Here is a 20,272-nt window from a genome sequence, read left to right on the forward strand (position 1 = left end):
CAAATAATCCATTCACATTCAAATGCTAGCCTAGGGTCTGCAACCTTGGACAACTGTTATCAATGCTGTTTATGAACGGAGAGGATACAAGTTCCCCGGAAAGAAGACAAGCAAAGGAGAGCGGAACAATGGCCAGACCCAGAGACCTGCGGGTAACCACTGTGCTGGCCACACCAGTGTCTCTCAAGCTGCAGAACAGCTTTTTGGTGGTGGTGGTGGTGGTGGTTTGGTTTTGTGTGTACACTTGTATGGGACATATGTGTGCAGACATGCACGTGGGGTGGGGCTGGGGGGAGTGAAGGTCAGAACCTGTCATCAAGTGTCTTCCTCAGTTTCTCTTCATTTTTTTTTTCAAGACAGGGTTTCTCTGCACCTTATTTGTTTTTATTTCTGTAAAACAGTTTAATTTGTGCCAGGCAGTGGTGGTGAAAACCTTTAATCTCAGCACTCCGGAAGTAGAGGCAGGCAGATCTCTGAGTCTGAGGTTAGCCAGGCCTACAGAGTGAGTTGTAGAACAGTCGGGGCAACACAGAGAAACCCTGTTTCAAAAAAAACAAATAAACTAAACAGTTTAATTCTCCCTCAAATCCCGTCAGTTTTTAAATATGTTTTTAGTTGAAATAGAATTATATCGCCTTCTCCCAGTTCCCTCCCTCTAGCCCCTCCCAGCTATCTTTTCTCAAACCCCTCCCATGTCTCAACTCAACTATCAGGTTAATAGCTGCTTTCCTTCTCGATGATGGTTACTATTGTTAGACACACACACACCACACACTACCACAGGCGCACACACACACACAGGGTCAGTCCTAAGACCACATACACACTAACAAAAATGGATTCAGCAGGTTGTATTTTTATATATTTGTGCATACACACACTAACATTCTTATTTTTTGTTTTGAGGTCTTATGGATTGTTTGTTTGGGGGGGTTGACTTCGTTTTTTGTTTTGTTGTTGTTGAGATACAGTTTCTTTGTGTAGCCATGGCTGTCCTTGAACTGGCTCTGTAGACCAGGCTAGCCTCAAACTCAGATATCTGCCTGACTCTGCTTCATAAATTGAGATTTCCGAGCTTAAAGGCCACCCACCCAGCCATTCACCTTATTTTTTAAGGTGGGGTCTCATGGGGGCCAGCAAACCCTGAGGAGCGTCCTATCTCTGCCCCCTCAGTGCTGGGTGACACATATTGTGCCTGGCTTTTCTCATGGGTCCTAGGGATTTGAGCTCAGGTCGCCAGCCCTTTCTTTTATGGTTGGTCAGTTGGTTTGTTTGTTTTTTCAATGTCTTGAGATCAAACCCAAGGCCTTGAGGATGGAAGACAACGAACAGCATTGTCTGACAGATGTGTGTCATGGATGCACAGATGGAACCAAATCAAATCTCATTGTGAGCTACTGTTTGCCCTGGAGCCTTCTGTTCTGAAGGGCGCTACCAGTGTTTATTCTCTCTCTTTTCCTCTCTCTCCCTCGCTCTCTCCCTCTCCCCCTACTCTGTGAGTGCGCGTTTCACTGCAGATGGAGTATAGACTTTACACATGCTAAGCAAGCGTTCTATGGTTGAGCTGTATCCATAGCCCTTTTCCTATTTTTATTTGGAGACCAAGTTTCACTACCTTGCCCAGGCTAGCCTGAAACTCACTCTGTAGTTGTAAGAATGCCCTTGAACTTGCAGTCCCCCCTGCCTCAGCCTCCTACATAGCTGAAATTACGAGCCTGTATCACTGGGTCCTGACCTCTATTTTTAATTGTGCTGTTTTCAATTGCGGAGCAAGACACATCAAACAACCATCTCGTGAGGCCGCAGTGTGGAGCTTCCACCCCTGCCCTGTCCGCATTCCTGTGGGCCAGTGTGTCAACTGCCAGCAGTTCCGTCTATGACTAAGGCATCTCAAAGCCCCAGAAGACCAGAAGGCATACAATCAGCTCTCAACCAAACCCTGCGAGTCAAGGCTGCCTAGTATTCATTGTAAGACTACTCCACATTCAGATCTAAAAGTGGGGTACAAGGCTTGTAAATACCCTTCAGTGGGATCACTCACTCCCTACCACACCCCACTTTCCTACAGAGTCAACCTTCTACTGCTTGTGCTGGCAGCTGGCTTCATTGCACCCTTTTGGGGGCCGCCCTGTCCTACTTCCTCTGGCCCCCTTAAACTGTTTTCTGGGGAAACTCCAAGTACTGCCGCGGAGACTCTACCGAGGGGTACATCAAGCCCAGGCTCAAGACCTAACGGACATTGCGCAGCTTCTGCACCGAATCTATCAAGAAACAAAAACAGTACTGCTGTGCTGACAGAAAGGTCTGCCTTCTGGTCCAAAGCAAATGCCCACAGCAAGAAAAAGAAGGTGGCCTCAACTCTGAGGCCTCGCCATGTGGGCAGAATGTGACTGAGCATTTCGCTCCTGAGAGATGAATTCTCTGACGGAAGAAGAAAGGACAGCTTTGCCCTGGAAGGGAAGCCAGGCTCCCAAGCCTATCATTTGCTGGGGATTCCGGAGTGCACTTTCCTTGGAGGAACACTTTTGCAGAAATGTTTGGATTTATTTTTTATTTTTTATTTTTTCCTATTTTGGAAGTGGTGCTTGCTGGGGCTCTTCTGTGAAGCCAGAGGTTTCAGCAGGCGAGCACAGCTACTCTAGAGTCTTGACCAAAGACCACCCTTCCTCTACCACCATGGAAGGTTGTTTCCTTCAGCCCAGCCTGCTGCTTCGGGTAGGACACCCAGAGTGGTGAAGGAGGAAGGGGACAATTGCCTGGTGACCAATAAGATGACAGGTTTTGTGGCCAGATCACCCTCACATCTGTGTTGTCTTTTGTTTTCTGTTGGATGACTGGTTATGGAACAGCCTCATTTAGCCCAGTCTGGTCTTAAATGGGCTGTGTAGCAGAGGATGACCTTGAACTCCTGACCTTCGTGGCCACCAGGAATTACTGCCTTGTGCCATTACACTCAGCTAGTAGATAGTTTTTAATCTGCCTTACTTCTACTAACATTTATCTCTCTAGTGTGAGTTTGTGTGTGAGAGAAAGAGAGAGAGACAGAGAGATGGAGAGACAGAGAGAAAGAAAGAGATAGAGACACAGAAAGACATAGAGAGAGAATAACTTGCAGAAATTGGCTTTCCTTCCAGCATACCAGTCCCAGGAATTGAACTCAGTTTGTCCGGCCTGGGAGCAAGCCCCCTCGCACAATGAGCTATCTCAACAGCTCCCCATTCACCTCACTTCTGACAATGTGCCCAAGCTCTAGGCTCATTCAAACACCACGGGTAATGAGGAATACATGCAGAAGCCTCTTTACCCTTCCAGAAAAGCTGAAGTGATGTCCAGTTGAGTTGGGGAGCTACATAAAGAGCATCCCATAGTGACTCTAATCTCTCCCAGATCCAGAGAAGGGCCAAAAACCACTGCCTGAGCCTGGGACAGAGCTGCTCTCTTCAGAGGCAAGAGTGACCAGGAAGTCCTCTGCAGATCCTTAGTAACAAAAAACTTGTTCTTTAATGAGGTTTCCTGATTTAGGGCAGGAGAAAACTTCAGAGCTATTATTAGGCAACAAATGGGTCTCATTTAACTGGCCTACTTTTAAAAAGCAACTTTGTTTTTTTTAATTAAAGAATTATTTTTAGCCCAGCATGGTAGCTCATGCCTGCAGTTTCGGTACTAAAGAGGCAGAGGCAGGAGGATCATCCTGAGTATGAAGCTGGCTTTGGCTACATGAGGGACCAGGGGAGAAAGAAGAAAATTGCTTTCAGCATCAGAGTTCCCTGGAGATCATTTACTGAAGACACAAACATGATCTTGGCCCTGATGGCCAAAGTGTAGATTTTATAAACTGGATCAGATGAATTTGAAGGCTTTGTCCAGCTCTGACATCTGGATTTTGCTCTTTGGTGATGGTGACTTGGGTAGTTTGAGATTGATTTGTTTTAGTTTCCGTCTTGCATATGGAGGGCCTCACACATGCTCGGTGGCCTCTCCTCCACTGACCTTTACCCCAGAAACCATGATTGCTCACCCTCCCTTCCTCTGACTGGATTCTCCTGGTGACATAAGCTGGATATCTTTTCTCCAAATACTTGGAATCAGAAGAACAAACAAAGTTTTGTGGGGTTTTTTTTTTTGTTTTTTTGTTTTTTTTTTGAGATTTTTGAAGACTTATATATGCATAATGGGATATCTTGGGAATGAGACCCAAGTCTAAACACAAAATTCACTTAGAGTTCATATACACCTTGTACACACATGGTCTCAAGGGGATTTCATATCATCTTATTAGTGTGCCTGCATTTACCACAACACATCACATTAGGTCAAGAGTAGAATTTTCCACACGTAAAGTACGTTATTCATGGCTCAAAGTCTTGAATGTTAGAGTATTCGAGATTCCGAATTTTCAGATGAAGGATGTGCAATGTGGACTTGGGTCTGCAAATTAAACATCTTCATGTTATCTGTCTTTCTTGACACTTGAAGTCTTTGGATATTGTTGAGGACCATGAAAGCTCCTGCCTGCTTGCATTCATGCTACCTTCAGAAGAAGCAGGGACCTCGTACATCTGCTATCTACAGGGGATGGGAACAATGGCCTCTACCTGCTCCAGATGTTAAATCACTGTGCGTCACTGGAGATCTTCCATCTGAGTCCACAAAACAACTCATAACTTGAGGAGGAAGTTCATGTGCAGGGGAGGGGTGGCCTGGCACAGTGAAGGCTTTAAAACCCATGCTCGGGTGTGGAGAGATGGCTCAGAGGTTAAGAGCACTGACTGTTCTTCCAGAGGTCCTGAGTTCAATTCCCAGCAACCACATGATGTCTCACACCCATCTATAATGAGATCTGGTGCCCTCTTCTGGCAAGAATGCATGCAGGACCATTGTATACATAATAAATAAATCTTTAAAAAAAAAAAAAAGACATGCTCATAAAATAAGATGGGAAAATACATCTGTGAGTTTTACAGCCTACAAAATTTGCAGCGTGTCTTTTATGGATGCTCTTTAATGTTCCCTGCAAGGAAGAAGAGCATAGACTCCTAGGGAAAGTGCAGAATGTAAGGCTCCACCTCCTTACATGGAAACCAGATACATTTTCTCTCAATATTCAGAAAGGGATCTTTCAGGTAGGCAGGCACACCCAGGACCACATCGGGCAGTTCACCCCAGTTCCTCTAGACCTCTAGCTACACACCAGGAGAAACTAACTACATCTGACTTGAATTCACTTATAAGGCCCAGGTGTTTGGGGGATTTCCTTTCCATATGTTTATTCTGAGAAAGTGTGACCCCCCCCCCAAGTTAGCACTGCTCTTGTCTGCACTGTTTGGCACGACCATGGAAAGAACAGAGCATCCTATGAGTTTTTGTGGCATTCACTCTTGTTGATAGTTCCCAACCCCAGAGCCTCTCACCTAACCCTGATCATAATTTTCTTAAGCCTAGACAAGTCCCTGGAGTGACTTTAAGAGACCACCAAGACACTCCACCACCAGGTTACACTGCGAGTCTTTTCGCTGCTGCATCTCCCTGTCCTTCACTGATCGCAATGGAAGAAGAAATTGCCACACTTGTCATTGACAATGGCTCTGGCATGTGCAATGCTGGCTTTGCTGGCGATGATGCCCCTAGGACCATGTTCCCATCAATCGTTGGGCACCCCCAGCACCAGGGCACTGTAGTAGGAGGGGACTTGTTCGTTCCTGGCTGCCCAGACCACAAAATAATTACTCAGAAACTATATTGTTTGCAATGCTGTTTGGCCAATAGCTCAAGCATGTTGTTAGCTAGCTCTTATATCTTAAATTAACCCATTTCCATTATTTTTTATTTTACCACGAGGTTCATGGCCTACCAGCAAGGTTCCAGTGTATCTGTCTCTGCCAGCGGCTACATGGCTTCTCTTCGATTCTGCCTTTTTTCTCCCAGCATTCAGTTTAGTTTTCCTGCCTAGCTCTATTCTGCTAAGTCACTGGCTTAAACAGCTTTATTCATTAACCAATAAAAGCAACACATATACAGAAGAACTTCACACACCAGGGTGTCATGGTGGGCATGGGTCAGAAAGACTCCTACATGGGTGACAAAGCCCAGAGCAAGGGAGTATCCCTGACCCTGAAGTATCCCATCGAGCACGGTATTATCACCACCTAGAATGACATGGAGAAGATCTGGCATCACACCTTCTACAATGAACTGCATGTGGCCCATGAGGAGTACCTGGTGCTTCTGACCAAGGCCCCACTGAACCCCAAAGCTAACAGAGAGAAGATGACACAGATAATGTTTGAAACCTTCAATACCCCAGCCACATACGTAGCCATTCAGGCAATGCTGTCCCTTCATGCATCTGGACACACTACTGGCATTGTCATGGACTCTGGTGATGGGGTGACATATACTGTACCCATCTACAAGGGCTGCACCCTTCCCCACCATCTTGAGTCTGGACCTGGCTGGCCGGGACGTGGCAGCAGGGTTACAGCTTCACTTGCCGACAGGATGCAGAAGGAGTCACAACCCTAGTACCCAGCACAATGAAGATTAAGATCCTTGCTCCCCCTGAGTGCAAGCGCTAAGTCTGGATTGGCAGCTCCATTCTGGTCTCACTGTCCACCTCCAGCAGATGTGTATCAGCAAGCAGGAGTGTACCGAGTCAGGCCCTCCATCGTCCACCATAAATGCTTCTAGATGGACCAGCAGGTGCCAGGCACGAGCTGATTCTGAAGCATCAATTTGCCCTGGCAAATGTACACACCTCATGCTAGCCTCATGAAACCGGAATAAGCCTTTGAGAAGAAATTTGTCCTTGAAACTTGTATCCAATATCAGCACTGGGTTGTAGAACTTGTTGCTGATTTTTGGCCTTATATTCAAGTTAACTGTTCCCTTGCTATATGTTTAATGCCTTGTGCATATCTTGATTTAGTTCCTAGTCATGTGGCTCAGCCACTTGGTGGCTGGTGACAGCATGCTGTGAAAGAGAAATCCCCAGCCTGGTGGATCTGTGTGAGCATGGTACCTGTGAGCACTGTGCTGTGATCTGTGCAGGTTATTAACTGATTGCTGATTTCCAGGATTTCTCGAGGCTGGCAAGGGTTCCTGAACCAGTTACCACTTCCGTTTTACCGGTTTAACAGGGTGGAAATGTTCCCGAGACTTAGGACCCAGTTTCTGTTCTGGTGTTTTCCCTCCTGGCCACCATGGGTTGTTATTTGCCTTGAGTTGGGAATGTCTGCATTGACACCTGAAATGTATTCATTCTTCTAATTTATATAAGGTTTTTTTTGTACTCAATTTAAGAAATGACAAATTTTGGTTTTCTACTGTTCAGTGAGACCATGAAGCCCCAACAATGTAGCAACATGTCACTGTGTAAAGAAAAATGAAAGTGGGGGCTGGAGAGGTGGCTCAGTGGTTAAGAGCACTGACTGCTCTTCCAGAGGACTCGGGTTCAATTCCCAGCACCCACATGGCAGCTCACAATGGTCTGAAAATGCAATTCCATGAGATCTGACACCTTCACACCAATGCACATAAAATAAAGTTAAATAAATATAAATAAATAAATAAGTAAATCATTTTTTAAAAGAAAAATGAAAGTGCTGCAGAAAAAAACGAGACCCTCTCTCTCACTCTCCTTACTCATTTATGGAAAGCCACAATTCAACTTGTTGCCCACCCTGTTTCAAATCCTTCAGCGGATCCCTCTTGACTTCAAGGTAATACCCAAACCCCCTGGCAAGGCTGATGAGATGCCCAGGACCAATGCAACCGAGCCCCTGCTTCTCTCTCCAATTCCAACCAAATGCTTCTAGAACCAACGCAGGCAACCTTATGCTCTCCCTATGGAACTTTGGGAGCATCTCAGGATCTCCCACAGCGCTGCCCACCCTGTGCCCTGTTTCGTAGTTCATCTAGCCAATCCTATTCATCCCTCCAAGATCTCACTCCTGCATCACCTCCTCCAGGCTGCCCTCTTGGCCAGTCTTGCCTAGATCCTCCCTCTCCCAACGTGAGCCAAGGCCAGCTGTCTCATTCCTGGGCTCAGATGGGCAAACAGCCAGCCTGGTCAGGAGGTCTCGGTTAGTGAGTCAATCATTACTTCGTACCAGAAGGCCCCTGGGGACCCTTCCTCTCATTCTTCTTGCAATTGATCGGAGTCAAAAGACAGAGAAGCAAAGTGGTCCTTCCATCTCCCCGACCAGGGAGTCACTGGTCCCCTGGGGAAGGTTACCCATCACCTCCCCAGGCAGCTCCAGATGCCATCCCTGGCCTCTCCACTCTTCCTCCTTTCCAGCACTCCCTTCCTCCTATCCATCCAGTGAGCTGAGCTTCCCCAGTTGGAGCCTCCAGTGAGCAGGGCCCTTTCTGGGCTCCCTAACTACCCAATAGAGATACCATCTCTTCCCTTAGGAACTGTTCCTGCCCAGTAAATAGAAACCTGGTCCAGAGCCAAAGCCAATCATCCTGAAAGGCATCTGGCCCTGTGGAAGGAAAAGGCTCTGTGTCCAGCCTTGGCCTCTCTCTTCCCAGGCTTCCTGACTCCTCCGTGAACTTGCTGTAGTCTATATAAAAAAACATGCTGAGAGTCTTAGCTATGGTTTCTATTGCTTTAACAAACACACCTTGGCCAAAAGGCAAGTTGGGGAGGAAAGAGTTTATTTGGCTTACACTTCAGCATTGCTGTTCATCACTGAAGAAGTCAGGACAGGAACTCAAGCAGGGCTGATGCAGAGGCCATGAAAGGGTGCTGCTTACTGACTTGCTTCTCCTACCTTGCTCAGCCTGCTTTCTTATAGAACCCAGGACCACCTGCCCAGGGATAGCACCACCCACCATGAGCAGGGCCTTTCCCCCATTGTTCACTAAATGAAAAAATGCCTTACAGCTGGATCTTATCTAGGCATTTCCTCAGCTGGGGCTCCTTCTTCCGGTGACCCTAACTTGTGTCAAGTCGGCACACAAAACCAGCCAGCACACTGAGTTTGGTGGCCCACAATAGTCACCATACTTTAGAGAGGGAGGCAGGAGGCTCAGGAGTTCAAAACCAGCCTGGATTACATGAGCCACCGTCTCTCCCATCTTACAACAAAGCTTCTTTCTCTCTCCAAGCTGTAAAAGGCAAAGACACATTGTGGAGCATGAGATATCTCCTTTCCTCCACACAACCTCCTGTGTTTATAGGGGGGTCAGGGGTTCAAGGTCAGCTTGGACTATATAGTGACTTTGAGGCCAGCCTGGGATACAGGAGACACTATCTCCAAAAACAATAGCCAGACGTGATGGTGCTGATATGTAGTTCAGTGGTAAGACATACTCAACCAAGACTCCATCCTTAGCAATGGAAAAAAATGTTCATGACGGTGGTGTTCATGCTACCATATTCTTACCAACTTTCTTATTCTTCTGTCTTGTGGGAACATGGGTTCCAAGACAGGGTTTCTCTGTGTAGTCCTGGCTGCCCTGGAACTAGTTCTGTAGACCAGAGTGACCTGGAACTCGGAGATCCACTTACCTCTGCCCCCCAAGTGCTGGGATTAAAGATGTATATCACCACTTTCTGACTAATTTTATTATTCTTTTTTTTTTTTTTTTTTTTTTTGGTTTTTCGAGACAGGGTTTCTCTGTGGTTTTGGAGCCTGTCCTGGAACTAGCTCTTGTAGACCAGGCTGGTCTCGAACTCACAGAGATCCACCTGCCTCTGCCTCCCAAGTGCTGGGATTAAAGGCGTGTGCCACCACCGCCCGGCTAATTTTATTATTCTTTAACTGAAAGTTTGGCACAAAAAGAAGCAACAAGTTGCTAATGCCAGGTATGATGAGAGTCAGTAGCTGCCCTGCACTTGCCTCCTGGCTCTACCTTCCCTAGTACGTGTGTCTCCCCAGCTACTGGTACAGCCGCCACCTTCAGCAGAAGCTCCTTCACAATGGGCTCCCACCCATTCCGCAGACACCTTGCTGACCAAGCTTTATTTATTTATTTATTTATTTATTTATTTATTTATTATGTATAAAATATTCTGTCTGTGTGTATGTCTGCAGGCCAGAAGAGGACACCTCATTACAGATGGTTGTGAGCCACCATGTGGTTATCAGGAATTGAACTCAGGACCTCTGGAAGAGCAGGCAATGCTCTCAACCACTGAGCCATCTCTCCAGCCCCCTGACCAAGCTCTTTCAGGAGCAGGCTGAAGTGGCCTCTTCCACACCTGTGGACCTGTGGTCTTTGTTTTGTTTTGTTTTTATTAATTAAATGTTTTCATTTACTCTACATACCAACCACAGTTGCCCCTCCCTCTTCTCCTGTTCCCTCCCCCCACCTTCCATCTACCCCTCCCCATCCACTCCTCCTCCATCTCCACTCAGAAAGGGGCAGGTCTCCCACGGGAGTCAACAAAGCATGGTACATCAATTTGAGGGAGGACCAAGTTCCTCCCCTTGCATCAAGGCTGGGCAAAGCAACCCAGCATGAAGGATAGGTTCCCAGAAGCCAGTTCAAGCACCAGGAACAGGCCCTGATCCCACTGCTAGGGGCCCCACTAACATACCAAGCTACACAACTGTAGCACACATACAGAAGGCCTGGGTCCCTGTCAAGCAGGCTTCCTAGCTATTGCTAAGTTCAGAGTCTGAGTTCTCAAGAGCTCCGGTCAGGTCTTTAGGGTTTCCCTGTCATAACCTTGATCCAACTGGCTCATACAATTTCTCCTCCTTCTCTTCACCTGGATTTCCGCAACATGGCCCAGTGCTTGACTGTGAATCTCTACATCTGCTTCCATCAGTGATCCTCCTGCCTCCACCTCCTTCAGCAAATCCCACCGAGTGTGCCACCACAACTGGCTTGATTGTTTCTTTTTGAGACAAGATCTCATGTACCTAGTCTGATCTCAAACTTGAAATGCAGCCCATAATGACCTTCAACTCCTGATCCTCCTCCATCTCTACCAACCAAGTACATATTGACGGGGTGCCCACCATGCCCAGCATACCCGCTGTATTGACCTGGTGGCAAAGTTTGTGGGAAGCATGTTGCAAGTCTGGGAGCTAATGGGATTCACACACACTCACGCGCACACACACATACACATTAAGATGCTCCCAGGCACCTTTTATTTGGGGACTTTCTCGCTCTGGACCCCATCCATCTCCACATCAGCTCTCTGGCGCCATCTTGTGTCAGTTTCTAAAATCCCAACCATAAGGCTATTTCCATCCAATCCCACTACTTTTAAATAACCAAAATATATTGTAGAATATATTTTACCATCTAAACTGAGTGTGTAATCTGTGAACTAGAGGAACTGAGACCGGAGGATCCAGAATTGAGCTAGAGATAGGCGGATCTCTCCAGCACTCCTGGACCTGGATTTTTAAATAACACCTAGAAGCTGAAACGTTTCTAATTCTTGTGAAATTGCAAACAGTTATTAAAAAAAAAAACACTTGTTCTGCTCCACAAAGAAATAAAGAAATGGAATGTGCTTCTAGCATATTCCACAGGGAAAGGGGAGAAGATCACTTCAGAGTTATAGTCTCTCAACAATTTTTATTGTCTTTGAAATTGCCGCTGTACCCTCAAGAAATCCTGTACTGAAGAAAGCAGATAAAGGCTGGAACATGGGCTGGGTTCCCAGCCCGTTTTTCTGCCGCACAGCTTCACACAAGGCCTGCAGGATTCTAACAGAACTGACAGGCACAGGACCCCGGGCCAGAGAAGGAAGAACCAGCATTCCACTCCTGGGACTGAGCATCAGCCAAAGGATTAATGTATGCATGAAGATCATTATATCATGGAGAGAATGGCTCACAAAAGGAAAAGGCGATGCTTTCTCAGAAAGAAAGAAAGTAGATTGCCGGGCAGTGGTGGCGCACACCTTTAATCCCAGCACTTGGGAGGCAGAGGCAGGCGGATCTCTGTGAGTTTTGAGGCCAGCCTGGTCTACAAAAGCTAGTTCCAGGACAGGTTCCAAAAGCAACAGAGAAACCCTGTCTCAAAATAAATAAATAAATAAATAAAAAATAAAATAAAATGGAAGTTGTAGGGTTTTCTTAAGTGTCACTTTTTCCAAAAATGCATAGAGTTGGTTTTGAGGCGCCAAGAGTTTAAAGTCCGCCCTTTGCTCTGTCAGTAACTTCTCCTGACTTCAGGGGTTGTGCTGCTCACTGAGGCTGATAATACTGGTCTCAGTAGTAAGAAGCACTGAATCCGGCATCCTCACGACGCAGACTGGTCCAGTTAGGCGCCTGGCACGCTGGCACATCCTGGTGATGATGTGAGAATTGTGGTTCTACTCTTGTAGGCACAAATAAATTTGCATTCTCTTCTCATGTACGAATAATAATAGCTGACACCCCTGGGTCATCACCCCACACCAGCGCTATGCACCAAGCTCTTTCATTTAACTGGCCAGGCAGCCAAAGATAGTCACAGCTAAGGCTCCCACAATTCAGAGACTGGGTATCACAGAGTAGGGACAATGCTGTAACAAAAATCTCACCACTTAGCAAGTAAACGGTTCACTTTTCTGAAGCCTTGTCCAGTGAGTGAAGCGGGCTCCCTCTAGTGGTCAGTTAGTCAGAGAGCCAAATTCTCTCCACACTGCAACTCTGTACCAGTGTCACCCTGGGCTTCCAGAGAGGGTTTAGGTAGAGAAAATGAGAGAGCCCGGAGTACTTAATCACCCCAGCCATAGGGGTCCAGTGGTATTTCTGCTCAGAGACCACCAACTAAAACCTGTCCCTGGGCTGCATCCGTATGCAAAGAGTTAAGAAATAGCCTAAGGTATTCCCAAGAAGGAGTGAAAGCTGAGCAGCTGGGAGGTGGTGGAGCCTTTCCATGGTAGGGGCATGTAGAGAGAGGTCAGGCCGATAGCCCTTGTCATTGAAGGAGATACTGGGACCCAAGCCATTCCCTGTCTCTTTGCCTCCCCACTTATGTGAGGTAAGAGACCTGCCCCCCACTCCATCATGAGCTCCTACCATGATATACCGTGCTGCCCAAGGCCAAAAGCAACTGAGCCCAGCAACTGTGGACTGAAAGCAGGAGCCGAAGTCAACCCTTTTTCTTTTTAAGTTGTTCACCTTCAGTATTTTGTCAAGGCTACAGAAAGCTGACTGACACACTGAGCTTGGCTTAGCTGATCTTGCCTGGGAATCTCTCAGAAGGCTACAATCACGGTTTCGGGTAGGGTTGGGACCTGAGCTGAAGGACCAGCCGGGTGAGCCTCTGCTTCCGTGCTCACCCACAGGTCTCCACTAGAACCCACTCTAAGCTTCTTGCCATGGGGTGACAAGGAAATCCCAAGTTCGGATGAACTATGAACAAGGACATAGAACACAGAAACATCGCATTTGTTGCCTTTGTATGTAGTGCTGAGAATCGAACCCAGGACCTCGTACTTGTTAAGCAGGTCCTCTACTACTGAGCTGCTCAGCCCCTCCTACATGTCTCCCACACTGTACTCAATCTCCCAGTCACCCCTCAGCCCCCCACATTCTGGTGATTACAGGCAGACATTACCACTCCCCTTTTCCTCCTCTGCTTATTAAATTGGCTAGTACAGGGTTATTTTGGCTCGTGGTTTAAGAGGATAGAACCATCTTTGAAGGGAAAGGTGGTGACCGGCAGCTCCACAGTGATTAAAGCACATGGCAGTTACGCAATCACATCCCAATGGACCAGGACGCATTAATGGGACAGGAAGTAGAGCCCAGCCATCAACTTCAAGTCCCACTCCCCATCAAACCATTCCCTGCCTCTAGGCTCCACCTCCTAGAGATTCTACCACCTCCCAGCCAGAAAAAGCATCCCATAGTCTCACAGTTCTCACCCAGAGTCCAGGGTCTCTTCTGAGACTCAAGACAATCTCAACTATGCACCCCTTCCTGGTCCCCACGTGGTGGCTCACAACTGCGCTACAACTCCAGTTCCAGGGGATCTGATGCCTTCTGACTTCCGTAGGCTCCTGTATGCATGTGTAACACATACATACATTCGGGAACATACATACCCATGAAAAAGGTTATCATTTTTTAAATATTTATTTATTTATTTATTATGTATACAATATTCTTTCTGTGTGTATGCCTGAAGGCCAGAAGAGGGCACCAGACCTCATTACAGATGGTTGTGAGCCACCATGTGATTGCTGGGAATTGAACTCAGGACCTTTGGAAGAGCAGGCAATGCTCTTAACCGCTGAGCCATCTCTCCAGCCCCGAAAAAGATTATCTTTTAAACAAATTAAATACTTCCAATATGCAATAGAGCAGAATGGACATTCCCATTCCAAATGAGAGGAATAGACAACAAAAGATCAGACCAAAGTAAGACTGAAACCCTGCAGGGAAAACACAAAACCCACCATTCCATGTTTGGCACCTGGGGCTCTTGGTGGCATTGTCTGGACTGCAGACGACTTGGGCAGCTCCACCCTCCAACTACATGCAGCTGTCCTTGACAGACGTCCCACATTTCTGCCATCTCCGATATCCTGAGATCTCCTGAGTTCCTCTTGGGTCATCCACGTAGGAATCTGGCCCTGCCACGTGTTGCCCAGCCGCAGCACCTTTCTGGAACTTTGGCACAATCCTCCAACAGCCCCCTCGTTGTGGCATTCTGTGTCCCTACACTCCCAGCATCACGTGGATGATCATGCCATGTTCTGCTGCCAGCTCCGTGTGTAGCCTGGCCTTCTTTGGCCCCAGGTGCAGTAGCCTCTGGGCCTGTATCCAGTTCAACCTAGAGAAAGGTTTTCCAGCAGTTTCAGAGGGAATAGGTGTACTTTGGTGTTGCAAGGAGGGGTTGCTTGTTCGTCCCGACTGCCTGGCTCCCAGTCGTCCAACTCCCAAGTGCCATCACTGCCTGGCTTGACATATATTTTATATAACTAAAATCCAGTTATATAAATAAATGCTTATAAGACAGTTGTTCTTGGATTTCATATGTTTATACTCAGGTATCCTAGTCTGGATGCTTTTCTTTTTAAAGCACCTGAAAGCACTGTTTTCATCAAGAACCTTGTAGTTTCCTGGTTGTGCCCTGAACATTGTAAAAGCTACAAGAGTGGAGCCTCTGGAGTCCAGCTGGGTTACCTCCTCCTCCTCTCAGATTCCCCAGCCTGGACTCATAGAACTCAGACTTCTTTGTAAGATGTATTTATTTATTTTTAATTCTACGTGTATGTACGAATTCCTATGTGCATGTACATTACAAAAGTGCCTGGTTCCTGCAGAGGCCAGAAGAAAGTATCCAATCGCCTGAAACTGGAGTCACAGGCGGTTGTGAGCCACCCTATATACATGCTGGAAACCAAACTCCAGTTCTCTGCAAGAACAGCAAATGCTCTTAGCCAGTGTTATCTCCCCAGCCCCAAACACAGTTGCCCATAATAAATTAACCTGCATTTCCATGATCCAACACCAGGGGCTGAGCCTTAGCTGCTCAATATTTAACTTTGTTCTAAAATGACAGAGTCAGCCGGGCGATGGTGGCGCACGCCTTTAATCCCAGCACTCGGGAGGCAGAGGCAGGCGGATCTCTGTGAGTTCGAGACCAGCCTGGTCTACAAGAGCTAGTTCCAGGACAGGCTCCAAAACCACAGAGAAACCCTGTCTCGAAAAAACCAAAAAATAAATAAATAAATAAATAAATAAATAAATAAATAAATAAATAAATAAAATGACAGAGTCTGACCACTAAGAGCTATCGAAAAAGTCCCGTTTCAGGTCACCAAGTTGAACTCTTTTGGAAGAACAGGTCTCCACGGAAGCAAAAGCCACTGTCGTGTACCCTAGGAAATTGAGCTATTTAGTAGCACCGTACTTCTGTGAGATCAGATTCTTCCAAACTTCAAAGCAAAAAAGAGTTGAAAAGAAATTCCATAGACAGGCAATACATACGGTCCTGACAGTGGACAAAGGCATGCGCAGACTCGGGGGAAAAATCAAGAGCACATGAAAATGATTATGCTGTGTCTTTAAACACAATGAAACTATCTAATTAAGCCTAAATTCATTAAAGGTCAACAACGCACAATCTATCCAGACTCATAAAATACATTATGTAAATAATAATTAAATCAACATGTCTTCTCTTTTTCTCATCTCTAGCCTATTAGCCCTAGAAACACCAAAACATTGTGTGATTGGAATACATTTTAAAAGCTGTCGTGTTTCAGAGAGATAATGTCATATAAAAATAACCCAAAGCCCACAGACAGTAAATTCTCTGACAGTTCATCAAGCCCATGGCATCTTTTTCTTTTCCAGGAAATAATCACTGAAGGGAAGACACTGTAGGGAAAGCCGTAGGAGTGAGAGCCAATAGAGGAAAAGGAAAGAAGAACGTCCTCCTCGCAGAGATCCGCCTACCTCTGCCTCCTGAGGGCTAGGATTAAAGGCATGCGCCACCACCACCCAGCTTTGAACATAGTTTTTAAAATGAATGGTGTGGTTGGTGTCCCTTTCATGGAAAAGGCAGAGATTATTTTAGCTAAGATTTCGACTCTCACTGAACCTGATGTCACATACCTATATTCCCAGAACTGGGAGGTTGAAGCAGGAAAATCAGTTCTAGGTTATCTTGGGCTACATATTGAGTCTAAGCCCATATGGGCTACATGAGACCCTGTGTTAAAAAACAAACAGAAAGGAAAAAAAGGATAAATTCTGGCTTTCAGATGAATACCTTACCTTCATAAGCAAACCTGAGTTCCAATTACAAGGCTCTGTCTGCAGTTTAGTAGCTGCCAGGTTGAGAGGGTTTTAATAGACACATCAAGGCCTGGTCCACAAGCCCCAGCAGTTCTTACTAATATGAAAATCCCATTTGCAATGGCTTTTTCTACCCAACTGAATTGACCCAGAGAGGTAATCCTGTTAAAACCAAATCCCTGTCTCAAGAGGCCCCAGGAATTGTTATTTGCATAGATTTGCATATCAATCCCTAGTTGATAAAACTCCTCATTAAGGAATACTGAAATCGAAGAAGCCAAACATTTTGACCCAGGGTGTTAAATAAAATTGGCCTAACCTCTCACTCCTTGATACTTTTAATAACCACTGCTACTTATTTTGTGTGTGTGTGTGTGTTTTTATTGGGGTTAATCACGGGTAGGAACTGTCCCCTTCAAGGTGTGCCCCTCCCACCAAGCATGTCCATTTTAATCCTCTTGGGATGCCTTCTGGGACTTTTTCTTTTTCTTTGTGGTTTTTGTAGAGCTAGCAGCAGCTTCAGGTTCCTCAGAAAATTTCCTTTTCTTCTTGGGGACACTGCTACTTATTTTAAACTAAGTAAAACTTCACCGAAACTCAAGTTCTACAGAGAAATTTTCTACTAGGGATGGGGACAAGATGCTCAAAGTGGATATTCATTAGCTGGAGAGTCAGAAAAAAAAGGAATCAGGAAACACTTGAGTCAGCCAGTCTAGGTGCAGAATCCCTCGGTGATGGGCCAGAGAAGGCCTGCCCAAGACCAGGGGCCACACTGAGTCTCAAGCAATCTCTTTCTCAGGCTACTTCCACCAATACAAGCAACACACAGAGGGGACTCCCACATCATCAAATCTCCTACCTCAACCTAACATTAATTATTCCCCATCTCATTCCTATAGAAACCTTAGAGGATCTACAGCCCCACCCCTCACATATACAGGAGGGTAAACTTATACCTGGTACACAGATGGTACAACGCCACACTGCAACAGGCAACTCACAACCACCTGGGACTCCAGCTCCAAGGATCTTCTTGACCGCCTTGGGCACCTAATCACTTGAGGCACACACGCGCACACACACATGTACATGCACGCACACAGAGATGAAGTGATGACTAAGTGGCCAAGTGGTTCTTGCTGAGATCCCAGGTTACCTTTCTAACACCTACATGATGGTTTACAACCATCTGTAACTCCAGTTCCAGGAGATCTGGCACCCTCTTCTCTAGCAATATACACATTGCACAATCCAATATGTGATACACACACAGACACATGCACACACATTCCTTCTATTCATTACCACTTTCCCAGAAATACTTCCGGTGTATCAAATCAAGACGTGCCTCTTACCTAACTACACTTAGAGATAGCTTCCCTTGACCAGCATGAAATGGACTCGGAAGCAGTGGATCAGAGGCTGAACTTGTTGGGGTTCAGTGTCCAAAGTCAATGGGTTGGAGGAGGTTTTCAATAAGGGGTATACGTGATTGTAATGATTCAGCCACACAGCATGGCTGACACTTCCAGGTTCTAGGGCCATACACATGCGGACAAGCCCTCAGGCAGAAGTGCCTAATGGCCCTGGGGGATCTTAAAGGACCCTGCTTGACCCATGTGCAGCATGGTTGCATCACCTACATTTGACATAATTGTGTGAGCCCTTGCACACATGTGTGAGCTCCATCATCTGCGTATGACATAACCACATCATCCCTCTGTGCGCATGCACTAGGCAGCCCTTAAAAAGCTGGACTGCCATCTTCAAGATCTCTCCTGCACACCGACCTCACCAGACCTGTGCATCCCACACACACCCAATAAACTTGTAAGCGGGTTTGTTGCATGTTCCGTGTTTCTTTCTCACTTGCACCAGGTAATTTCAGTGATTTGCTTTTCTTGTTTTGGTGACAAAACCTGGCAAAAGCAACTGAAGGAGGGTTTGGCTGGGCGTGGTGGCACACATCTTTAATGTCCGCAGGCGGGAGGCAGAGGCAGGTGGAGCTCTCTAAGTTCCAAATCAGCCTGGTCTACAGATTGAGTTCCTAAACTCCATAGCCAAAATCCCAGTTGCTCTCTTTGTGGACCTGGATTCAATTCCTAGAGCCAATATGGTCACATCCATCCATAACCAGTTCCGAGAAATCTGATCACCCCACACACCAGATACATGGTACACTGACATAAATATGAGCAAAACATACATATAAAATGAATAATTTTTTTTAATTTTTAAGGTTGGGGTTGTTAACATTCAGGAATTATGCTGGCCTGTCACCTGGCAAAATGCACCTGTCAGCATTCAGGCAAATACCTAGCCAGCCCTAGAGCCGTACAGTCACGCATGTGCTTGTCGGTATTCAGGCAAATAGTCAGGACCCTATGTCACTATGTTATGTATGCGCTGCGCGGCTACGTAAGGCTCTGTATGCATGCGCAAAAGGCCCCTTTAAGAGACAAGCTCCACCCATTATCCCTCCTCTCCTGCCACTCCTCTGTTCCATCTCCCCAGCACCCCCCCACCTCACAACACCCACTCCCCCCACCCCCACCCCCACCCCCACCCCACGCGCACTCATCTCCCCTCTCTCTCTCCCTCACTCTGTCACTCCCCTTGCTTCCTCCCCCCAATAAAACTCTCCACTTGAGCACAGTCTGCAGGGATGTCTGTCTCTCACCTGCCATGGGGCTTCTTGGACCCAACCTGCCAAGGTCCCTCTGGCGCTGTATCATAACAGGGTCGGTTTATAGTTCAGAGGGATAGATTCCATCATGGCACCAGGAATATAAGAAAGCAGTCTGCAGTCAGGAAGTAGAGAGAAATGAACGGCATATTCAGGTTTCTTTCTTCTTTATATTCATCCTGGGACCCCAGCTCACAGAATAGTGCTGCCTGAATTTAGAGTACATCTTCCCACCTCAGCCCAAAACCTAGAAACTCCCTCACAGACTGGCCCAGAAGTGTGACTTGTAGGTGATTCTGACTCCTGTTAAGTCTACAATATCAACAGACAGTTGAATTCTTAGATTAAGAAACCCTGAGGAGGCCGGGCGGCGGTGGCACACGCCTTTAATCCCAGCACTTAGGAGGCAGAGGCAGGCGGATCTCTGTGAGTTCGAGACCAGCCTGGTCTACAAGAGCTAGTTCCAGGACAGGCTCCAAAACCACGGAGAAACCCTGTCTCGAAAAACCAAAAACAAAAACAAAAACAAAAAAGAAACCCTGAGGGAAAGCTGGAGCGATGGCTCAGAGGTTAAGAGCACTGGCTGCTCTTCCAGAGGTCCCGGTTTCAACTCCCAGCACCCACATGTCAGCTCACAACGGTCTGTAACTTCAGTTCCAGGGGACCTAACACCCTCACATAGACACACATCCAGTCAAAACACCAACGTGCAGAAAATAATTTTTTTTTTTTTTCGGTTTTTCGAGACAGGGTTTCTCTGTGGTTTTGGAGTCTGTCCTGGAACTAGCTCTTGTAGACCAGGCTGGTCTCGAACTCACAGAGATCCGCCTGCCTCTGCCTCCCAAGTGCTGGGATTAAAGGTGTGCGCCACCAC

At 46.6% G+C, this 20,272-nt stretch overlaps 1 pseudogene; it reads left to right on the forward strand.

Annotated features, from left to right (window-relative positions):
- Window positions 1-5,542: 5,542 nt before the first annotated feature.
- On the forward strand, window positions 5,543-6,544 carry LOC130865561 (actin-like; annotated as a pseudogene).
- The last annotated feature ends 13,728 nt before the right edge of the window (window positions 6,545-20,272 follow it).

Source organism: Chionomys nivalis, chromosome 23 (assembly GCF_950005125.1).
Source record: "Chionomys nivalis chromosome 23, mChiNiv1.1, whole genome shotgun sequence".
In the NCBI taxonomy this organism is placed as follows: Eukaryota; Metazoa; Chordata; class Mammalia; order Rodentia; family Cricetidae; genus Chionomys; species Chionomys nivalis.